We start from the raw sequence: 10,084 nt of genomic DNA, 5'->3' as shown, positions 1-10,084 counted from the left end.
TGTCAAGCTGTTCATCTGAGAACGAAAACTGCGCAAAGAGGAGTTCGAGGGCCGAAATGTTCGTCGATACGATTTATTTGCTATTAAATGAGAGAGTAAATCATAGTGATTCTAGTTGAGCATTTCTGCGTCTTCCCAGAACTTTCGTCGATATTTAAACGCTGAGCATTCTTAACACAACGATTGCGAAGAAGCGTTCGACAGTATCAAGTTGTTGCATATTTGTCCGAGTTGAAGCGGACTGTGAGTTGAAATGGACTGCGACGAGTTGGAAAGCGCTGGACCGACGAGTTCGGTCGGATTGGTGGAAGATGGAAGAGAATAAAGGAGTCGCGGCGCGGCGGTCTCTGTGGCCATTAGGAGCGGGCCGAAGCGGGCTGGAGCGGGCTAGGCCGGATTGAAGTGGGCGTGCAATTTGGGAACGCAAATTCATAAAATAATAAAGAAAAAACAGAATGTCCCGGTAAGCGAACCTTCCATTTCCCGGGTCCGCTTTTGTCCTTTGGCCCTCCTCCAATTAACGACGTTCGATCTTTTCATCGAGCGGACCGGAGCGGCGCTGTACCGGAGATTAACAAACGCGCGTTCAGCTCTAAGTCCGTTTTAGTAGCATAAGTAAATTGGCCTTTGAACGCTTAACAATAGCTCGCAGCGGGGCTCGTTCAAATGTTACAATGTAACTGGCCGTGTTACATCGCCGATTACGCCGGAGAAATAGTACCCTTTAGCCGTTCTAGCAAAATGTCAGCCGGTTGCTACTAAATCGAAGTCAAAAGTATCCTGGATCCCGGGGAGCGAAATGTATTCGCCGCGGCGCGGCCCGGCCCGGCTCAGGGAAAAAAGGGAGAAAGAGAATATTAAAAGGAAGTTGCGCGTTCACGGTCGGACACGTATACACGTACACGCGCGTGTATGCATGCACGTGCATACTTAACCAGGAAGTAAAAACAATCTCGCGGGACGTAGCGCAAGAACTTGTGAAAACTAGTTAAACAGCCCCAAGGTCGGGGCCGTGAAACTAGTCCAATTCACGGTGCAATTCCGCACACACATATTCCTTCGCTCGGCTATGACAGCAAGTAAGATAGAGTTTTGCTAGCACGATCCAACAACAACCGGTACAGCATTCTATCGTCTCGTTTGTGTCACGCTCCGCGGTCGTTCGTTCTCTTTGCGCGAGGAGCGTTTTATTCGTTTTAAAAAGTTCATCACAGAAGAAAGTAAATGATCGCATCATTTCATGTTTACTCGCGTTGACGAGCAAGCTTTAATGAGAACGATCGATCCTCGCATTGCCAAGGTGCTCGATAAGGTCTTGGGATTACACAGCGGATTTTCAAGATCGATTTAATACAACAACGGTGACATGAAATCAATGCACAAAACGGCCGACGTGTTTGCATTGCGAAATCGTGACAGCAACTGACTACGAAACGAGAACATACGTCATAAGGTACATGTTGTACCGATTATTCAAATGCAATTTGCAGATTTCATGCATTTATGACCAAAATGAATAGCCGAAATGCAAAATAGAGAAAGCAATTCAAGACTACATTTGAGACTACAATTATTAAGAATAGGGATAAACGTCCATTTCTATTTTGCATGAAAATCCGCTGTATAACAATTTCTGTCAGTATTTTTTTTCACTTTGTGCAACCATTTTAAGTTTCGTGTGCTAGCAAAAGTGCCCGCGCTCAGCCTGTTGCGAGCGATTTCGCTAATCTCGCAGCATTCAGCGCGTTAATCGCGTTCGCCATTAATCCGCGGATTCTGTCCTAAACATCGCGAAACGGTCGTAATCGATACCGGCAGTCGAGGAGCCGAGAATCGGCGGAGGCAACGAACGAAACGTGACGGCGCGGATCGAACGCAAAAAAGAAGAAATAGAAAAATGTTTAGGACGATCAGAAATGATCTGGCAGGGGCAGGTTCGTCGGGTGTATCGCGGACACGCAAGGGTGCGTGTGAAATGGTAGGAGGGTGGAAACGACTGCGTAGTCGGACGCACCCGCACACGGGCGAATACTGATGATCATTCACGCCACTGACCTACTCTGTGCTCGGCTCTTGGACGTGGGTGGGAAAGAAAGAGGCGCGGCAGTGTGAATGAGCGAGCGAGATGGAGAGAGAAAGAGTGAGATAAAGAGATAGAGTCGGCGAGGGAATGACAGAGGAAGAAACAAGAGGGATGGTAACGGAGACACAAGGGTCGGGAGTGTCGGGGGACGAAGAAAATCGCGTGGATAAACGCGGGAAGAGGGAGAGACGTCGAGGAAGAAGGAAGGGACGTCTGAAGGGTGGAATGGAGAGACAGGTCGAGGAAGAGAAAGAAAGACGGTGGGGAAAAAGCGGGGCGAGAGCGAGAGGAGACGAGAGTCTGTGTCTGGTCGACGGGTTTGGGCCTGCGTAACGACGCGTGCATGTCGGTGCAAGCACGGCGATAGAGGGTTGAGAGTTGCACCGAGTAGAAGGGTATGGCGTCAGGGTGAGAGGGGGGTGGGACGATAGAGAGTGGGGTTGGGTGGAGGAAAGTTTCAGGGGTGCAAGTCGACTGGTAGGTGAAGGGGCAAACGAAGGGGGAGGACCAGTAACCGGTGGCGCGGGGAGGAAAGCGACCGAGGGGGGCAGGGAACACGGAAGGCTACGATTGATCCGTGGTCGCCCTCCGTCCTCCCTAACCTCTTTCTCCCTTCCACCCTTTCGTCCTTCTCTGGCTTTCTTTGTCCCGCTGCGCTGGACGGTCTCTCTCTCTCTCTCCCTTTCTCTCTCTTTCTCTCTTTCTCTCTGTCTCCCTCTCTTTCTCCCTTGCGTCACGACCTCACGAATTCATTGTGCACTTTTGCTCGTCCTTTTTCTCTCCGGCAGCCATTAGCTGTCCGTTCGGCTCGCTTCTTATTAGCATAGTTGCAAATTCTACGCCACGACGCCCGGTGGTCTCCCCTTAACGCTTGATTGGAACCCAGACGCTTTGTGACGTGACAGGTACACGCGTCCCTTCGAAACTACCCCCGGACCCGTCCGGCCGGCAACCTAAGCCTTTGCTTTCCCGCCATGCCCGAGGAAAACCGAGAGAGGGTGACGATCGCTGCTCGCCGCGCCCGGGCCGAATGTCGATATTTCAGATTTACTGGGCCTCGAGCCCGCCGCCGGATAGGTGCCGGCCGGGATTTTCTTTTTAGTTATTTTAAGCAATAAGAAAGATTGCCTCCTCCTGCCCCACCTCTGCCAGCACGCCTATCGTTTATCAGGAGAATGGCCAGACCCAATTAGGGCGGCCGAGTTCAACTTGACTCGAATACGAATACGAATACGATCCGTTCGGGCCCACGGAATACCATTGTGCGTTTGCCGTTCTACGTTGTTAATTTTAATAGGACACCAGTGATAGCCGAATATCGGCACTTTGTTACGTTTAATGGCTAAACTTCAACCACCCCCCTCCCCTCGTTTAGCCGACTTTTGTATGAAACAGTAGACAATTGATTCTTCTGTGGATCGAAGTCGATCTCCCAATCTTTTACCAAGGATTAGATATCGACGCTTTGTTACCTTTAATGGCTGAACTTCAACCATCCTCTCGTTTAGCCGAGCTTTTGCTGCAAACGTGTTTTATGGGAAACGTATGAAACAGTAGACAATTCTAAAAATGATTGTCATCAAATTCATGCTACTGAATATCAATTTATTCATCCTGAAATTAAGTAGACTATAGGGCGAGCATTTCATTACCAAGCAACTAACTAAAAATCGAATCATTATGCATGAAGAATATAAAAAGCCTAGAACATTTCTGCACACGTCCAATATCGCAAAATAAAAACTCTTGTTTTCTTCTTTTAATTATCTTATAAAGCTGAAACTTATACACTGATTTTTATGGTAAATGCATTATAAGACAGAAATTTTAAAATCGTCACACAATATCCCCGTTTAACTAGATAATTACTAAACGAACCGTCCCCATTACGCGCGGTACACGCTAAAATATTCAGGTCACAGGCAACAGGGATCTCGTTCCAGCGTGTATCATAATTTCCCGCAGATCGACCGTCCGATAGAAAAATACATACGTTCGGATTAATTTTCTCTGGTGGCCGCGACGCGCGGCGTCGGAATCATCTGGGAAATTAATATTACGCACCGTGTATCTCTGATTGATGACGTTGCGTTTATGGAGCGTCGCGCGACAATTCGCGCAGATTATTCATCGTATTAAAAAGCGTTTTCACCTGACGCATTCACTCGAGTGTTACATTCCAATAAATGGAACTTAACAATCGGCCGGTAGGAATTGGTGCGAGCGCGGGGGCCGCATGATGCATGCGCGAGGCCACCGCCGTAAACAGAATTATACAATGCCGAACGTGCTGCCATTAATTAGAGTAACTTTGTTGGCACGTGAGCGTGTGCGGGCGTTCGCGAGCGACCGGCTGCCATGCTTTTATATTAATGGCGTGCAAAATGTTTTGACACCCTGGCACACAGACCGTGGATTTTTAATTAATACGTATCGCGGTACCCGCCGACGGACACGCTATAAACAATTTCCTCGATGATAGGTTAAATCAACCCAGATGTCTTCGGTGGAACTTTTATGTGGTCGATGTCGTTTATCGTTAAGGGGCTACGTACTCTGATTTCGAACTTTCAACAAATCAATCGTTTTTGCATTTTCTTGAATCCTTCACTGGTATATTCATGACCCCAATTTCCACTACTGTATTGTACGATAATTGCAAGCATCAAGTTCCTTTCACTTCTTTAGAACATCTGCATTGTTTAGTCTTACATTATATACTTAAAAGTGCCTGAGAAAATTTATACAGAATTTTAGAAATGTCCTGGTGTGATACTTCGTGGTCTGAGTCAACACTATGTACGTACCACTTAAGGGTTAAGTATGTATGAGGGTTTTTGAACATTTGATAAGGCTTTTGAAATATGCAACTCTTGATTTGTATGCAAATTAAAAATTATTTCTATTAATTGGATAGATACAAGATCTACGTCGACATCTATTTCTTGTCTGAATCAAATTTTATTCAGTAGAAAATAGTAGACAAAAATATAAACTCATGTAATTTTGGTTGTTTTCCTAAAAAATGTGTTAACTTCAAATACCCGTATAGGTATGCGCAAATTCCTGATACAAAAAGTGTACTAATTCTTTTGAAAAAAATTCCGGAAGATTGTTAAGAGAATAGCAGTCGAAACCAGAATATCACAGAAATTTTTCTAGCAATAAATTGCACTAACTACGTAACGACGGAAGTGAATCATTCATTTCAATAGTTCTTGTTTTACCGTGAGAGAAATTTGCGACGATAAGCAGCTACACACCGTCGAAGTTAAGCATAGATCACGCGGTACTGGAAGAAGCTGGTTCTTGCGATGGAATATTAATTGAATGGACCAGCAAATGGGGTCAGATGAAAAATGAGTTATCGATACGGAGACTGCTGGTGGACGCTCGCAACACAAAGAATATGCAGTTAAATGAATAAGTAATCTAATCAATTACATGCATATGTATATCGCACGTTTCAAGATCGCCTAAGCTATCACCGAATTTTTCTGATCGTTTGTGTATTCGTGTTCTCTTTTTACCAAATAAAATGTGTTAACACTTATCAACGGTAGACGCGTCTCGGTGTCAACAAGCACAATGAGAATCACTTATTGACCGCTGGAAATATCGCGAGGTGTTTATTACACAATCTTGAAATAAGCATTTTGAACAGGTTATCGGAGGTCTCACTCAGATTAATCGCTATTCCTCCTCTTTACCCACGTAGCAACAAAACACTTTGGCTGCCGTGTTGGAATGTTGTTTATTTAATTTCTCGAAGAAAATCCAACACATGTAGTGGATAGATATATGAATACTGATGCCTGCATATGTATACGTTCAGTAGAAATAAGTATATGGACTTTGACTGAAACGGGCATTTGGGTTTATGAACAGTTAATGCTTATTTGTACTGTTTCGAAATTGAACGAATAAAATATCATATTTCCTTGATCGATGATGTTTCAAGGTTCCTCCACAGATAATTTTTGGACACGTGGAAGTTTTATTAATAATAAATCAGTTCAGAATGTTGCAGATAAGAAAGTGACACATTCTTAAGATTATTGTGTGTTGATAATTTCATTAAAATGCATATTTTGAGTACGCCTGTCCGCCATATTTAATAGATATGTACTCAATGTTATTATCATTGACCGATATACGTAGTCGTATATCGCAAAATGTGTACACATACTAATTTCCAACGCCCTATGTCTGTCGATATAGTAAAATCAGTGGTCACAGACCGTCGGTGTCAGACACAGCCCGACGAGAAACTGACTAACGGTGAAATATGAGTGTTTTTTTTTTTATTAATTCTTCAGGAACTGGGAAATTGAATGACGATTTTGATATGCTGTGTGGATCAAATTAGACTCATACTCCGCCGTCGGAGGGATAACCGTAGCACTCCCAAGGCTCGAGTTGTCACTCCCGGTGTAGTGGGGGGATCCTGGAACCCACACCTCTTTTTACATATTCATGCTGAAAAAAATTGTTTTCCGACGAAAATTTACTTCACAAACAAAATCGTGCAAACCTGTTAATATAACCGTAAAAAGTATACCTACGTAAAACTAGTTTGAATTCAATTCCACCGATTTTTCCGATGATAAACAAGATTGGAAAATTACAATATTCGCCGAGTGCAGTCTGTATGTATGATAGTTGCATTTCAAACAACTTTGTTTAGGTTTCAACACACGATATTTCATTTTCTTTGCGTTAACACCGCACCGATATCATGACCCATAGTAGGTTTCATATTTTTTGATTATATGAAAAAGGGAAATCGGTTTAATTTATGAATATTTTGTGGGTTCGCTGAGCTCCGGGGGTTCTACGGTTAAGGGTTGAATTTTATTGATTTCGAACAAAGTCGACAATTCCCGCGATTATTGCCGCATTTCGGCGATACGGGAGCGCCGATTCGTAGGCGACGCGTCTAAAAAGCCCGTGGAAAAACCCGACAAAGTTCTGCAGCCGGGTACGAAGATTGAGCCGGTGAAAACGTCCTCCCGGAAGCGCGAAGCGTTTTTCCATGGACGTTACAAGCAGCGAGGCGTGTGTGAAAACCGACTTTTGTGCAGCGTCGCGGACAGGCAACACGGACAATGAAGCGTACCGTAGGCGGGCGAGCGTTACGACGGCAAATCCGATTCACGCACTATCGACGCGTTACCTAATAGCGTACTACGTGGATGGCAGATACATAGGCGACGTCACGTGCCCGACGGAGGCACCTGCGCCTCACGCAAAGCAAAAATAAAGGTGCGCGAAACGAACTGTAGCAATTGCCGCAAGCCGGCCGACGACGCACACACGGGCTTCTTCTTTCTCTCTCTCTCCCCCCGCCCCCCATCTCTCTCGCTCTCTATCTACCTCTATCTCGCTCACTCTCTGTCTTTGTCTCTCTATCTCTCGTCGATGTCCGTGTGCATACACGAGCCGGCGAGCACACGCACACAAAGACGCGAATACCGAGCCGAGTTCCGTTCACGCAACGCGCAATGCGTTACCTAAGAACGCGTAGACGCGCAATTTCAGCTGACCGCTTCGCCCCGCTCCGACCCGCTCCGACCAGCGCTCCACCATTGCGGACGATCTATGAAAAACAACGTGCACGTGGACGCGCATGCAACCACGGATCGATCTGGAAACAACGACAGAACGTGCCAGACAATAATCGCGTTTATCACGCGGAAAATACTCGGTGAGTACGTACCCACCGGCAAGGGTCACCCTGCGAAAACCCTACACATAATAAGGTATCAAGCCAGCCAACCGGACTTTTTCTACTGGAATTTTTCTCTAGCTACGCTGGATGGATTTTCTTCGTTTCATCGCTGGAACCAGACTTGGGCAAATTTTGTTTGAAATCAGAATAATATTGGAAATAAAACCATTTCACTTGATATATCATCAAAATAATGTGCTAGCAAGGGTGTGCGCATAAATCTCGCTCAAACCTGATGATCAACTATAATAATAATCATCTTAAATCATTATAAAATAATATTTTCGTTTGAAGTGAAGCAAAAATGTAAAAGCAAATTCAACGAAACTTGAATTGCTCGACTACAGAAATAGTCAGATCTTATCATTTCAATTGTCATTTGTTTAATTTTGGGAAATTTTTTCAGGTTTCTGACTCGACGCTTAATGACTACGTGAGAGTTCATTGCCAATTTTCATCGGAACATGACCGCAAACTCTTCACCGAGGACTACAACAGCATTTTCAGCTGAACGAAGAAGCAGAAGCCTGAATAAGGCTGCATGGTGACGGTCGATTGTTCCGTGTGGGATTTAATTGCAGTTTCAGACAGCCCAATCGGAAAAAGGACACGATAGTTACATTCTACCCGGCATACCGACTACACGCAGACTCTAGGATAATAACTGTTACATTCGTCTTCTAATATAAATGGCAGAGAATCTATGAGTGAAGAGGCCTAATATCCTATACCGTACATGGTCTGCAGGTGTCTCGGACGGTATGCATGACTATGTATCGACGAGAGAGGGTCGACGAAGGAAAATCCGCGCGCGCGATAGGGATCGCTGCAAAACAATTTTAATGTCTAGAATTTCCCAGATCCGATCGTCAAAAGTAATTAGAACGTAACCACGCCGCGCCGCGTACACTTTGTACGAGAGACTCGCTCGGACAGTGGCGTGGATGCGAGTGAAGAAAAAAAAAAAAGAAAAACCACGCATCGTAAGTACATTCCGCGAAGGAACGATGTATAATTTATTAGAGGCTATACATCACCGGCAATTCTTGCCGGTGTTCGAGCGGAATTCAACATCTACCGGTGCATCGAGCGCGCGCGCGTGGACAGTTGCTTGACATTGCCCCCGGGCAACTGGCTGGTTGCGGCCACGCAACAATGCAGCGATGCCGAAGGGAACAAAAAAAAAAATGTTTTCGTCGAGATCGATAAAGAAACAGGATCGGGGCAGCAGCGTCGACGACGACGGATTACGTGCGTTAGCGTGCGGCCTTCTTTCGACGGTTATAAGAAACTATTGACATTGAGGCAATTCAATTTGCACGATGGACTCGCGCGCTCGAACGAACGAACGGAGCGAGCGGACACGCCGAACACAGACCTAACCCAGAGCCGGACCCGCCTCGCCCGTAAACTCCGGTTCTTACGGTGGCGATCGCGAGTTATTGAGCTTAGAATAATTTATCGCCGGCGATCGCATTAAAGTAGCTACAATGAAATTATTCCCAGCGGCGATACGTCTGCGAGAGCCCGACTGTATATCCACGTGTGCGCCTCTCACGGACAAGCGACCGCGCTCGGATGCACTCGGCAGTCGGCCGCAATTAGTATTACCTAAGAATCTATATAGCCAGCTGCATCGTAATGACTATATTGTACGAAAAGTACGTACCTGCCGCGCGCAAGCGGAGACAACGCAGACTCGGCGCGACGGTGTACCCAACGGCATTTCACGCCACCTGGACGCACGCGTGTTTACCTCGCCTAATCCAAAGCCGCACGTGTCGCGATACTTCGAGAATGCCGATACATTTCTGCCACGATGCGTCCAACGCTCTTTGCATTGTTTATACGGTAATCATTTAAATTTAGCTTCAGCGAGGAGCACCGCTGCCCGCGGGACACCGCTCCACTCGCCGACCAAGACACTTGGAAAATAGAAATTCTTTTGCTACAATCGTGAAATTAACACGAGGTCACACTTTTCTTCATTTCCGTCTGCTAATGACATTGTTTGTGAAAATAAGTATCGTAATGGACGCACTGCGAGATATGGCAGTACATTTTTTAATCCTCCGACAGCGGAGACTGGATCTGTTTTGAACCAGGGTATCAAAAGCGAGTTGATCAAAGGAGGAGGCGTGTAATACAATAATTGTAAGTTCCTTTAAAACTGCGTTTTAATAAATTGGTAAATAAAGCAGTCCGCGGGCTTAAACATCATCAAAGATGTAATTATAAAAATGATCGCTGTATCCGAGGGTTAATAGACA

This window comes from Lasioglossum baleicum, chromosome 2 (genome assembly GCF_051020765.1).
Source record: "Lasioglossum baleicum chromosome 2, iyLasBale1, whole genome shotgun sequence".
Classification (NCBI taxonomy): Eukaryota; Metazoa; Arthropoda; class Insecta; order Hymenoptera; family Halictidae; genus Lasioglossum; species Lasioglossum baleicum.
Note: the sequence above shows the minus strand (reverse complement) of the source record.